Here is a 14,902-nt window from a genome sequence, read left to right on the forward strand (position 1 = left end):
AAATGGCACTTCGCTGTCTGATTCACCATTCAAATATATTGAACGGTGTGAAGTTACTGTACTTGCCTCATAGATATGGACTAAACTTGCTACAAAAAGCTAGGCTTGTCCATTCAGTCAAAGTAGCCTTTTAATGAGATGATAATTGTTAATTACTGCCAAACAACCTCTCTGGCATTGAAAATTAACTTTTACAAGCATGGAGTCTCATTCCTTCAGCTTTTAATTGTTGTTGGAGTGTTCCTTTTAAAAAATTTAAATAAAAGGCAAATCATGTTTGACTAGCTTGATTGAGTTCTTTGATGAAGTAACGGAGATGGTTGATGAGGATAGTGTGGTTGATGTTGTGTCTATGGACTTTCCCAAGGCATTTGATAAAGTACCGCATAATAGACTTGTTAGCAAAACTGAAGCCCATGGGATTAAAGGGGCAGCAGCTGCATGAATATGAAATTGGCTAAGCGACAGAAAGCAGAGAGTAGTGGTGAACGGTTGTTTTTCAGACTGAAGGGAAGTGTACAGTGGTGTTCCCCAGGGATTGATGTTGGGATCATTGCTCTTTTTGATACATATTACTGACTTGGACTTGGGGAGACAGGGCATAATTTCAAAGTTCAGCTGGCTTTCATTTATTAACCATATTTTCTCAAGTGCCAATTAATTTTGTCCCAGATTATGGTCTCTTAAAGTTTTTCCACCACCGACATTAGGCTGACTGGCCTTTAGTTGACGGGTTTATCCCTCTCTCCTTTTTTGCAATCCTCCAGTCCTCTAGCACCACTCCCATATCTAAGGAGGATTGGAAAATTGTGGTCAGAGCCTCTGCAATTTCCACCCTTACTTCCCTCAGCAACCCAGGGTGCAGCCCATCTGGACCGGGTGACTTTTCTACTTTAACTGCTGCCAACCTTTTAAGTATCTCTTTATTTTTATCCTATTCAATTTCTCTACTACCTCCTCCTTTACTGCCTCAATGGCAGTATCCTCTTCTTTAGTGAAGACTGATGCAAAGTTTTCATTTAGTACCTCAGCCATGCCCTCTGCTTCCTCAAGAAGATTTCCTTTTTAGTCCCTAATCGGCCCCACCCTTTGACTACCTCTTTACTATTTATATGATTATAAAAGACTTTTGGGTTCCCTTTTATGATAGCTATTCTCACACGCCCCCTTTGCCCCTCTTATTTCCTTTTACAGTTCTCCTCTATTCATTTGTATTTATCTTGATTATCTACTGAATTATAACTATGACATTTATTATAAGCCTCCTTTTTCTGTTTCATTTTAGTCTCTATATCTTTAGTCATCCAGGGAGCTCTATCTTTGGATGCCCTTCCTTTCCCCCTCGTGGGAATATATCCAGCCGGTACCTGAACTATCTCCTCTTTGAAGCCCTCCCATTGCTCATTTCCCATTTTACCTGACAATCTTTGATTCCAATCTACCTGGGCCATATCCCATTTCAACTTAGTGAAATTAGCCCTCTTCCAGTTGAGTATTTTCACATTTGATTTTTCCTTGTACTTTTCCATAGCTATTCTAAACCTAATGATATTATGATCACTGTTCCCCAAATGCTCCTCCAGTGAAACATGCTCCATTTGCCCCACTTCATTCCCCAGAACTAGATCCAGCACTGCTTCCTTCCTCCTTGGGCTGGAAACATACTGATCAAGAAAGTTCTCTTGTACACATTTCAGGAATTCCTTCCCCTCTTTGCCCTTTACACTGTTATTTTCCCAGTCTATATTAGGATAATTGACGTCCCCCATTATCACAACTCTAAGTTCTTGCATCTTTCTGCAATTTGTCTGCAAATCTGCTCCTCTATCTCCTTCCCATTATTTGGTGGCTTATAGAATACACCCAGCAGCGTAATAACTCCTCTATTGTTTCTTAATTCTAACCAACTAGATTCCATTCTTTGAACCATCATCCCTTTCCAGTGCTGTAACAGTATCTAAATGTGCATTAAGGAGCTTGAAAAGATGCACAAATAGAAGATTGATCAAACCATTAACTCTCTTGCTTTGGGAATGATGAGAAAAGTATTTACAACACTACAGCTAAACAGAGAGTATTCCAATTTTGTATTTTATCTTATTAGTTGAACACTTGTGCAATGTCTTAATATGCAAATCTGCTTGTGTTCTATTCACTAAGTATTTTGAAATCGTTTAAAGCGTAAATGTCATTCAAAAATTAAATCTTTACCAAAAATGCAACAGCAATCACTGCACGAAGTGGCTTGCAGGTTTCACGGTGAATTTAGACAATTCATCTCGAAGTCTCACTCTTATCATTTCCTGCATTTCAGAGTTCAGCTAAAGTGTTGGTAATACAGATACACATCACGAAGGCATGTACAATGAAATATATAAAACTTACACAAGCTTGCTGAAGATAACACTGTCAAAGTTGTTTTTATTATTTTAATCTAAAAAGATTAATTAAATACTGAAGAGCTGTAGGCCCAATGAATTTTATACAAAATATAATGCTCATCTGTTGTAAATAAAAATTATACACTAAATTAACAGAATACCTGGTTTAAACGATTGATGGTTTAGAGATTAACTTTCCCTAGGTGGCTGTGTTTCTTGGCAATGGGATCATGCTTCAGTACAACAAACTCCATCTGGACAGTCAATGCTGCCAATTTATTTTTCCACTAATCTCAATTCGTTTCAGTTCATATTTGACTTTGTTCCATTAGTAAAGGTGAACGCTGTTTGAATTGGAACATTTGTATTTTCATGTTTGCTGCAAAATACATTTATCCCCAACAAGAACATTATTATGTTGATGATTTTTGAAAACAGGGCCAAAGCACCTGGATTATTATAATTGGTTTAAAAAAATGTTGACCATATTTTTCGGAAGTGCTCCTAATGCAGAAGAGACAACTATAGTAATTAATGGAGGGGGGTTGCTTCCCTGTCTAATTCTTTTCATTTCTGTGTCGTTGATCAAAGCCAGAAAAAATCTTAAGTAAATCCAGAAATAAAATGAACAAGTTAGTGCTGGAGACATCTGTCAAAGCAACTTCATGTAGGAGATGCAAACCAGCAGTCGACATGTGCAGTCATATTCTTAATGCAGTCAAAATTTCCAACTGCATGTGACATAAGCGGGAGGTTTTCCAACTCATTACGTTATGGGAAAAGAATGCACTGGAAAGAGGAAGAGAGAAAGGGGAAAGACCAAAAGCTGTTTCGAGTTGAAAAGGGGTCCAGGAAGAAGGAACATGAAATGTATGTGAACTGCTCTGTCAGTGTGCTGTTTTCGAAGCAGTAATTTAAGAGGGAAATATTGCTAGACAACAAGGAGTATATGGCAATAAAAAAGAACAGCTTACTTTCCTGACCGTATGTTTTAAACTGTCTGTGGTACATGCTAGCTGAAAGTTACTAATTTTAAACATCACTGCAACTATACTGACCACACAGCTACAATCTGGTAAGTGCTGTTTACATGATTTTATCTTAACTCTTCACGTGCGGTCAGCTATTGTACCGGACTATGGTGTCTGTGCCAAATGCCTAGGAAAGAGTAGTTCAAGAAAGTCTGCCTTCATCAGTTTACAACAAATCATTAGAGAGAGGATAAGTTACTCATGTAAACAACAGAAGGAAACACCTGGCATTTCAGGTGACACGCGATTATTTCTTTGTCAGTTTTGTAATCATTAATCTTCATGATTAAAAGTTACAAAAAATGTTTAAATTATTACCAAGCAATACTTTGGCTTATTAGTTTTGGCTCTGGCCTAGCTTGAATTAGCAATGGTCCAGAATTTACTGTCAAAATAACAGTGAGGTTAATGGCGCTCACCGTTATTTATGCGCAAATCGCACAGCAACTTCAGGCAAGGGCAGATGTGTGGGTAAACACGGAAATCCGGAAGTTGCTGTCTGAGATGTGCCGCTCCACCATTAGCTTCACGAAAACGGAATCTCGCTGTCTGATTCACCATTTAAACACATTGAACGGCGTGAAGTTCCTGTACTTGCATGGTAGATACAAACTAAACTCTCCACAGAAAGTTTGGGCTTGTCCATTTCAGTTTAAGTACCTTTTTAACGGCATGATAAGTCTTCATTACTGCCAAAGAACCTCTCTGGCATTGCAAATTAACTTTTACAAGTGTGAAGTCTCATTCCTTTAGGTATTAATTGTTGTTGGAGATTTAAAAAAACAAAAATTTGAATTGCATTTTTAAAAAACTTTTTCCTTGTGTCTGTTTTTTCTCTCTCTCTTAATCCAATCTTTCTTTCCCTCTCTTTATTTCACTTTCTGTACCTGATTTGACATTGAATTCACTATTCTAACTTACACTTCCTAGTTCAGACTCTGTGCTGTTCATTTCACAATCCTTCGATCACACTGTTTCCATCTCCCACTTCCAGCAACTTGCAGTGTAAAATAATGTGGAAATTAAACGGGCAAGGGCAAGTCTAACTAATGGAGGGCGTTGTTTGTTACTTGGAATTACATAGAATGTACAGCACAGAAACAGGCCATTCGGCCCAACAGGTCCATGCTGGTGTTTATGCTCCACATGAGCCTCCTCCCTCCCTTCTTCATCTAACCCCATCAACATATCCTTCTATTCCTTTCTCCCTCATGTGGTTATCTAGCTTCCCTTTAAATGCATCTTTGCTAGCTGCCTCAACTATTCCTTGTGGTAGCAAGTTCCACATTCTAACCACTCTCTGGGTAAAGAAGTTTCTCCTGAATTCCCTATTGGATTTATTAGTGACTATCTTATATTTATGGCCCCTAGTTCTGGTCTCCCCTGCAAGTGGAAACATCTTCTCCACGTCTATTCTATCAAACCCTTTCATAATCTTAAAGGCCTCTATCAGGTCACCCCTGAGTCTTCTCTTTTCTAGAGTTGACCGGCTACAGCAACTTCTAGGCCATTAAGTTGATGCGAATATAACAGAATACTGCGAAACTGAACAAGCTTCCAAACAGTGTTTTTCTGGCAGTGTATCATAGCTGATATAATGTCAGATGTTGAGACTAAATTCTCAAAGGCTGGGACCATTTTATGAGACCAATCCCTAACCTGTGTTTCATGTTGCAGATTCGTAGATACGCTAGCTCTGTAAATTAACTCTTTGAGTGCTGAATTCCTTGTGTACTTTTCAATGCGCATTTTGGCACACACACGTGTGAAGTATGTAGAAGGTGCGTTCCGGGCAATTATGAAACACAGTGGAATCTCCAATATTTGCCTTAATGAATGGAAATCCTTCTGGTGGAGAATGGGAATTGGCAGATAATTGAATTTGTCCCCAAATTTTGATGTCACACTTATGGTATAGTGATACCCTAGGCACAGGCATGAAATAGAATATAATACAAGTAATAAATGAAACAATTTATGTTGTGTTATTCACCAAGAAAAGATAAAACACAAATAACAAACTGAGCTGTGTATTCAGACGTTTGTAAACAATTTTACAACACCAAGTTATAGTCCAACAATTTTATTTTAAAATCCACAAGTTTTCGGAGGCTTCCTCCTTCCTCAGGTGAATGTTCCATCACCGGCATCTCCACATCTTATTCAGACGTTGTCACATTTGTGTATGTGGCTTTGTCCTGTCAATAGGAGTGCGGATAATTGAGGTCCCATTGCACGTAAAATATACCACAATGAGCCAATTGCTCTCTGCTTTTGTTGTGGTTAGTTCTCCACAGAATATTTTTTGCACTCTGTTGCCATCTCACACTAATTCTGGTTATACCATGCGGGGGCTAAAGAAGCAGAACACTTTATGCATTTTTAAATGGTTTAATTTATTTTTACTTTGTGTAGATGCCACCTTGGAGGAAAGTTAGTACCCAATTACATTGGATAATAGCGTGAGCAAGTGCTGCAGCTTTGGAATGTCACTTGGTTGCAAATTTGTTGCCGACAGGCGTTGCTAGGCTCCCAGTAACTCCATGTTCCGTTGTATTTGGTTAATGCCTGTCATTCTAGGTTTTTGTGGGAGCATTGTGAAAGAATAAATAGGGAAATATAATATGCACAACACAAATGTATATCCATATTTATTGGAAAGAAAACCTCAGGTTTACGTGGTTTAATGACAGTGATAAGTGAATAAGTCTGCTATTTTGAACTACTGATGTCACACATTCATAGCTTTTATTTACAATCTCATTAGTGATGTTAGCTGTTATTAAATCCAGCAGATACTTTGGACTGTGTTACAAGGCTGCAGTTTATTCAAGGCTCCAGATGTTGTCATAAACAGTGAGACTAAAACTCAAGTGATTTTTTGAAACTTAACACCAGCCTTGAAACACACAGTTGAGTCTCTTTTATTCACTGTAGAACATATGAATATAATTACTAGGTTTTAAAGTTCGATTAGGTGATACGGCAGTGAGGAATCTGTGGGAGTAGCTGCGCACAGAGTAGGAACTAACGAGAAGGAGCACGAGTTGGAGGAAGTCGTCATGTAACACTGCGGGAGCAGATTGCTGGTTACCACTGCACTGTGACATCATAACTGAGGTGAAAATACATGGGGTTGATGGGCAAAAGTTCTCGCTGCTCGGTGCTCGCCTAATGGTGATCAATCTCTCTGAGATTGGTCGCCATTGAGATACACCAAGCATTGTAGGGCCCACCTATGACTGCTGTATGCTGAGTACGCCTGCTTTATGCATCAGTGTGCTACACGTTGGTTGATCACATTGGGGCATGCAAGTGATTTCTACTCCCGATTATACGGCACTCATCTGGCCCTCTCGTTAATAGCCCCAATGGTGATTACAGTACGATATAATATTCCTGTCCTTCTAAAATGGTATCAGCTGACTTGCTGTGAGCAACGCATTGAAAGATCCACTATGTAAAAACTAAAATTCTAAATACTGCATTTCCAAAAGAAACTTAGGGGAGAAAATCAACTCATGGACGTCTGTTTTGCATTTGAAAAACGTGTGGCCAGTAGTTGAAAACCAGTAGGAGGCGGGGTGGTTGGGGGATGGGGGGCACCTCGGCCACCCCATTGATGCCAAAGGTCTGCCTGATGCTATATATAGGCAGACCTGTAAATGGACAAGCAGCCTTGAAACAGGAAGCCTAGTAAAGCAGGCTTATGCCTGTTTCAAGGCTGCTTGTCCATTTACAGGTCCGCCTGTATATAGCGGCTGCGTCTACTGTCACCACTATGGTGGCAGTAACACATTCTGGTATTGCCACCGTCAGGATGTGGGAGGACAATAGTCACCCAACTCTTCGTCTGGACTGTGTCATTTGATTCAGTCATAGTCAGGCAGGCTACAGAGTTCAGAGAATGCACAGCTCTAACACTACCGAGTTCAGAGAACACACAGCTCTAACACTACCGAGTTCAGAGAACACGCAGCGCTAACACTACCGAGTTCAGAGAACACGCAGCGCTAACACTACCGAGTTCAGAGAACACGCAGCGCTAACACTACCGAGTTCAGAGAACACGCAGCGCTAACACTACCGAGTTCAGAGAACACGCAGCGCTAACACTACCGAGTTCAGATAGGAAGGTGTGAGGCCATCGTGGGATTTCAACATGAGGATGAGAATTTTAAAACCAAGGTGTGGTAGACCATGAGCCAATGTAGGTCAGCGAGCACAGGGGTGATGGGTGAACAAGACTTGCTGCGAGTTAGGATACGGGCAGCAGAATTTTGCATGAGCTCAAGTATATTGAGGGTGGAAGATGGGAGGCTGGCCAGGAGAGCATTGGAAATCAAGTCTAGAGGTAATAAAGGTATGGATGAGGGTTTCAGCAGCAGATGAGCTGAGGCAGGGTGGAGACGGGCGATGTGGAAGTATGCGGTCTTGGTGATGGAGCAGATATGTGATGGGAAGCTCATCTCTGAGTCAAATAGGATGCCAAGGTTGCGAACAGTCTGGTTCAGCCTCAGACAGTGGCCAGGGGAAGGGATGGACCCAGTGACTGCGGAACAGAGTTTGTGGCAGGGACTGAAGACAATGGCATCGGTCTTCCCAATATTTAGTTGGACGAAGTTTTTGATCATCCAGTACTGGATGTCGGACAAGCAGTGTGACAAATCAGATAATGGAGGGGTCGAGGAAGGTGGTGGTGAGGTAGAGCTGTGTGTTGTCAGCGTACATGTGGAACTTGACGTTGTGTTTTCGGATGATGTCAACGAGGGGCATCATGTAGATGAGAAATAGGAGGGGGCCAAGGATAGAGCCTTGGGGGACTCCAGAGGCAACGGTGCGGGAGTGGGAAGAGAAGCCATTCAGGTGATTCTCTGGCTATGACTGGATGGATAAGAATGGAACCAGACGAGTGCTGTCCCACCCAACTGGATGATGGAGGAGAGGTGTTGGAGGAGGATGGTGTGGCCAACCCTGTCAAAGGCTGTGGACAGGTCAAGAAGGTTGAGGAGGGATAATTTACCATGGTCACGGTCACATAGGATGTCATTTGTGACTTTGATAAGGGCCATTTCAGTACTGTAGCGTGGCAGAAACCCAATTGGAGGGATTCAAACATGCGGAAAAGATGGGCACGGATTTGGGAGGCGACAACACGTTCAATAACTTTGGAGAGGAAAGGGAGGTTTGAGATGGGGCAGTAGTTTGCAAGGGCAGAGGGATCAAGGGTGGAATTTTTGAGGAGGGGGCATGATGATGTCAGATTTGATGGGGAGGGGGACAGTATCTGAGGAGAGGGAACCGTTAATAAAATCAGCTAACATGGTGGCCGGGAAGGGTGGTCAGCAGTTTGGTGGGAATAGGGTCAAGGGAGCAGCAGGTGGGACTCATGGTTAAGATGAGCTAGGAGAAGGCATGAGGGTAGAGAGGAGAGAAACTAGAGAAAGATGTGAGTTCAGGGCTAGGGCAGGAGGCAACTGTAGGGGAAGCTTCGCTTGGTGGGCTATGGGAAGGGAGGGAAGCGGCAGAGGCAGCTGAACGGATGGTCTCAATCTTAGTGACAAAGAAATCCATGAGCTCCTCGCACTTATTGTTGGAGGTGAGGGTGAAGGGGGCAGGGGAGAGGGGTTTAAGAAGACGGTTTGTAGTGGAGAAGAGAAGCCGGGGGTTATCTTTGCATTCCAGGATGATCCTGAAATAGTGAGCAGTTTTGGCAGGGGAGAGCAGGACCCAATGGTGCTTTATGTGATCCAACCAGATCTGACGATGAATAGCTAAACCAGTTGTCGGCCATAAATGTTCAAGTCTGCGCTCCTTGGACTTCAGGGAGCAGAGATGAGGGCCGTACCAGGAGGAACAGTGAGGGTGAGAGGGAGTAATGGTTTTAATGGGGACAAGGGCATCAAAGATGGAGGTGAAGGTGTGATTCAGCAGATCGGTAGCTGCAGAAATGTCGTGGTGAATGGAGGGCCAAAGGCTAGACTGCTGGGAATTTGAAAGTGGTGTTGAAAGTGACTTGGTGGAGAGTTTTTTTCCAGGGGCAGACACAGAAGGAAGTGGGGTTGGGCAGGGGAAGGAGGATGTGAGTGGAGAGGGATACAAGGAAGTGATCAGAGATGGCCTTATCCTTGATTGACACGATGGGAGTAGAGATGGCAAGGTCGAGGGGGTGGCCTTGAATATGGGTAGGGGAGTTTATATGGAAGGAGAGATTAAGGGAGGATTGGAGGGCAGTGAACTCAAAGGAGGGAGAGCATGATGAGTTGAGGTGGAGGTTGAAGTCACCGAGGATGAGAAGTCGCTCGGTGCAGAGGCTGAGGGATATTTTGGTGAGAAACTTGGCATGGTACTTGGGTGGGCGGTAGAGAACAAGGATTATGACGAGAGGCGAGAGGGGTGGAACAAGGTGAGATGCTCAAAGGAGGAGAAGGTGCCAGAGGAGTAGGGGGACAGACCAAGGTGTGATTTGATGATAAGGGCCACACCACCACCGCAGTGGTCTGGTTGATATAGCCAGGTGGGGAGCCTTCATTAAGGGGGAAGGTATCATCACCCGTCAGCCAGTTTTCCGTCAGGGCCATGATGTCAATAAAATTATCCACAATAAGCTCATGGATGGCCAGGGTCTTGTTCACAAGTGACATTCTGGAGAGAGATGCAGAGTCCACAGGGTCAGCACTGGGAGGGTGAGTGGGTTGGGAAAGAGATTGGCAAGATTAGCCCACAGCAGGCACGCTGGGTGGGAAAGTTGGTGAAAGTGTAGGATGGGGCAGTTGGGGTTGCTGCTAGTAAGGAGGCAGCAATGAGTACCTTGATGGGCCCTTCAGAAGATGCCAAGACAGGCACAGAGGGAAGCTGTAAGCTTATCTAAGAGGGAGTCAAGCCTGGGACAGCGGCAGGAGAGTAGGAAGGTCGAGGAGCGCTGAAGGGTTGGGGTAGGGATTTGGTGGGGGGGCAGAGTACTCGAGAGGGGCATAATGAAAGGAGACATGACGAGAGGAATGGAGGCCTAGGAGGGGTAAGGAGAAAAGAAGAAAAAAGGGGAATTAGAGCTAATGGTTTCAAGTCCGGAGCGGCAGCCAAAATGCGCACACGAATGGACACAGGGAAACTCAAGTTACAGAGGCGTGGTTACATAGTGAGATTAGAATAGGTATGTCTTGGTAATAAACAGGGAATAGAGAGGAGACAATAGGAGGGAGTCCAAAGTTAAAGTCAGAGGTCCCGTGGTGGGATAAGGTTGACGTAGATAGGGTGGAGTCTGCTTGGAGCATCGACATTCTGATGTCCAGGTTCGGAGACAGGTGTGGAGGGCAAGTCAACAGGTTGCCTCCAATTCCATGTGCTCTCATTTTTGTTAACAGTCTCTTATATGGAACCTTGTTGAACGCTACCAGCATGATCTGTAAAAACTCCCACCAAACTCACCTGCAGGAGTGAGGCTTCCACGTTCAGCAGCCTCCCACCTCGCTTTGATTATGAAAACACTCCAGGCCAGACCAACCCAGCAATTGACTTCAAATACATGGCCTCATGAGGGGCACTGCAGGATCGTGCCGGGGGGTGGGGGGTGGGGGGGCTGTAACTGTTTCTCTGCAAGGCTGAATTTGACAAATCCACAGCATTGACTATTTTACATAATTTAAGCTGAAGGTTGGGTTGGTTTTAGTGAGGCACATTTCATTCATTGAGACCGGGTGAGGGTGACGTCATTGGAAGTGATGTCACGAGCAGAGTCGTAGCTTTTTAGCTTGCGCTGAGAGTGACGTCGTCGGGTGGCCGGGCGCACGGGCAGAAGGAGGACAACACGCGTTGATGGAAATCTGGAAGTACGCACACTGTCACTAATCACTCCCGGCAAACTAAACACCCTGGGAGAGAGCTGCGGAGAGTGACGGGGCATTGTGTGTGTGCCATGGATTGATTTCATGTTTACTGGGTAGAAAGTGGGGATGGTGGGGGGGGAGGGGTCACCTTTTACATTACTAAGTGAATAGTGACACTGCGTCCGATGACATCACTTGCTGCGCATGAACCGGGCTTTCCGAGAAATCAACTCGCTGCCGTTCATGCTCAAGAGAGTGATCCAGGTCTAATGGGGGGAGGAGGAGAGAGTGATCTAGGTCTAACGGGGGGGGGGGGGGGGGGGAGAGAGTGATCCTGGTCTAATAGGGGAGGGAGGAGAGAGTAATCTGGGTCTAATGGGGGGGGGGGGCGGAGAGGAGGGAATGATCAGGGTCTAATAGGGGAGGGAGGAGAGAGTGATCCAGGTCTAATGCGGGGGGGAGGAGAGAGTGATCAGGGTCTAACGGGGGGGGGGGGGAGGAGAGAGTGATCCAGGTCTAACGGGGGGGGGGGGGGGGGGAGGAGAGAGTGATCCAGGTCTAATGGGGGGGGGGAGAGGAGAGAGTGATCAGGGTCTATTGGGGGGGGGGAGGAGAGAGTGATCAGGGTCTAATAGGGGGGGGAGGAGAGAGTGATCCAGGTCTAATGCGGGGGGGAGGAGAGAGTGATCAGGGTCTAACGGGGGGGGGAGGAGAGAGTGATCAGGGTCTAATAGGGGGGGGAGGAGAGAGTGATCCAGGTCTAATGGGGGGGGGGAGAGGAGAGAGTGATCAGGGTCTAATAGGGGGGGGAGGAGAGAGTGATCAGGGTCTAATAGGGGGGGGAGGAGAGAGTGATCCAGGTCTAACGGGGGGGGGGGGGAGGAGAGAGTGATCCAGGTCTAATGGGGGGGGAGGAGAGAGTGATCAGGGTCTAACGGGGGTGGGTGGGAGGAGAGAGTGATCTAGGTCTAACGGGGGGGGGGGGAGGAGAGAGTGATCCAGGTCTAATGGGGGGGGGGAGGAGAGAGTGATCCAGGTCTAACGGGGGGGGGGGGGGGGGAGGAGGAGAGAGTGATCCAGGTCTAATGGGGGGGGGGGGGGAGGAGAGAGTGATCCAGGTCTAACGGGGGGGGAGGAGAGTGTGATCCAGGTCTAACGGTGGGGGAGGGGGAGGAGAGAGTGATCCAGGTCTAATGGGGGGGGGGGACGAGAGAGTGATCTAGGTCTAACGGGGGGGAGGAGAGAGTGATCTAGGACTAACGGGGGGGGAGGAGAGAGTGATCAGGGTCTAATGGGGGGAGGAGGAGAGAGTGATCTGGGTCTAATGGGGGGGGGAGGAGAGAGTGATCAGGGTCTAATGGGGGAGGGGGAGAGAGTGAACTGGGTCTAATGGGGGAGGGGGAGAGAGTGATCTGGGTCTAATGTAGGGGATGGGGGAGGAGAGAGTGATCCAGGTCTAATGGGGGAGAGGAGAGAGTGATCTGGGTCTAATGGGGGGAGGGGGAGAGAGTGATCTGGGTCTAATGGGGGGAGGAGGAGAGAGTGATCTGGGTCTAATGGGGGGGGGAGGAGAGAGTGATCAGGGTCTAATGGGGGGAGGGGGAGAGAGTGATCTGGGCCTAATGGGGGAGGAGGAGAGAGTGATCAGGGTCTAATGGGGGAGGAGGAGAGAGTGATCTGGGTCTAATGGGGGAGGAGGAGAGAGTGATCAGGGTCTAATGGGGGAGGAGGAGAGAGTGATCAGGGTCTAATGGGGGAGGGGGAGAGAGTGAACTGGGTCTAATGGGGGAGGGGGAGAGAGTGATCTGGGTCTAATGTAGGGGATGGGGGAGGAGAGAGTGATCCAGGTCTAATGGGGGAGAGGAGAGAGTGATCTGGGTCTAATGGGGGGAGGGGGAGAGAGTGATCTGGGTCTAATGGGGGGAGGAGGAGAGAGTGATCTGGGTCTAATGGGGGGGGGAGGAGAGAGTGATCAGGGTCTAATGGGGGGAGGGGGAGAGAGTGATCTGGGCCTAATGGGGGGGGGGGAGGAGAGAGTGATCTGGGTCTAATGTGGGGGGGAGGAGAGAGTGATCTGGGTCTAATGGGGGAGGAGGAGAGAGTGATCTGGGTCTAATGTGGGGAGGAGGAGAGAGTGATCTGGGTCTAATGGGGGGAGGGGGAGAGAGTGATCTGGGCCTAATGGGGGGAGGGGAGAGAGTGATCTGGGTCTAATGGGGGGGAGGAGGAGAGAGTGATCAGGGTCTAATGCGGGGGAGGAGGAGAGAGTGATCTGGGTCTAATGGGGGGATGGGGAGAGAGTGATCTGGGTCTAATGGGGGGGAGGAGAGAGTGATCTGGGTCTAATGGGGGGAGGGGGAGAGAGTGATCTGGGTCTAATGGGGGGAGGAGAGAGTGATCTGGGTCTAATGGGGGGGAGGAGGAGAGAGTGATCAGGGTCTAATGCGGGGGAGGAGGAGAGGATGATCTGGGTCTAATGGGGGGATGGGGAGAGAGTGATCTGGGTCTAATGGGGGGGAGGAGGAGAGAATGATCTGGGTCTAATGGGGGGAGGGGGAGAGAGTGATCTGGGTCTAATGGGGGGGAGGAGGAGAGAATGATCTGGGTCTAATGGGGGGGAGGAGGAGAGAATGATCTGGGTCTAATGGGGGGAGGGGGAGAGAGTGATCTGGGTCTAATGGGGGGAGGAGAGAGTGATCTGGGTCTAATGGGGGGAGGAGAGAGTGATCTGGGTCTAATGGGGGGGGAGGAGAGAGTGATCTGGGTCTAATGGGGGGAGGGGGAGAGAGTGATCTGGGTCTAATGTTTAGTGAAAGCAGCGAGGGCAGTTGGTGACCTACAATACGCGCGCATGATTGGTGACCTATGATGCACACGCGTGATTGGTGACCTATGATGCACACACGTGATTGGTGACCTACGATGCGCACGCGTGATTGGTGACCTACGATGCGCACGCGTGGCCCAACATGCTCTGGGCCCGAGTGCACCTGCACTAGTCCCTGGCGGTAGTCCCAGTGGCTTTACTATGCAAATCAGGGTCCTATGCCAGTTTTTGGTCATGATGCAAAATTCAATTACAAATGGGCAGAACGTGCGCCTCACAATCTCCACCTTGTTATACCAGGACTTGAGCAGTCTAACCAACGGTTCTCAAAGGGACCGCTGGAGAGCAGTCGAATAACGGCCACAAAACTTTTTAAAAGTTATGTTTTTGTAGGAATCAGGATTGCTCCTCCCAGCTCCCACAAAAATACTGCAGGCCGCTGCTGGCCTGGACGTGCCCCCCTCAGCTTTGCCCCCCCCCCCCCACTCCAAAGAACCTACTTGCAGGCTGGCTTAGTGGGGCCCCTGAATTCACCAGTGAGCTGTAGCGGGATATATCTTCCAAAGTTCTCTCGATTCAGGAACCATTCCTTTAGATTGGAAAATTGCACATGTCACTCCACTATTTAAGAAAGGTGAGAGAGGGAAACCAGAGAATTATAGACCAGTTAGCCTAACATCTGTTGTCAGGAAATTACTAGAGTCTATAATTAAGGATAGAGTGACTGAACACCTTGAAAATTTTCAGCTGATCAGAGAGAGCCAGCATGGATTTGTTAAGGGTAGGTCATGCCTGACGAACCTGATTGAAATTTTTGGAGATCTGTCTAACGTAGTG

General features: G+C 46.7%; 1 protein-coding gene across 2 annotated transcripts in view; it reads left to right on the forward strand.

Moving 5' to 3' along the window:
- The first annotated feature begins 3,187 nt into the window (after window positions 1-3,187).
- c1qtnf2 (C1q and TNF related 2) overlaps window positions 3,188-14,902 on the forward strand; it is a 29,367-nt gene continuing 17,652 nt past the window's right edge. For both annotated transcript variants that reach the window (XM_067995857.1, XM_067995858.1), the window contains exon 1: window positions 3,188-3,456. The gene's annotated coding sequence lies outside the window, so the exon portion shown is untranslated. The remainder of the gene's footprint in view (window positions 3,457-14,902) is intronic.

The sequence above is a fragment of the Heptranchias perlo genome, chromosome 14 (genome assembly GCF_035084215.1).
Source record: "Heptranchias perlo isolate sHepPer1 chromosome 14, sHepPer1.hap1, whole genome shotgun sequence".
NCBI lineage: Eukaryota > Metazoa > Chordata > Chondrichthyes > Hexanchiformes > Hexanchidae > Heptranchias > Heptranchias perlo.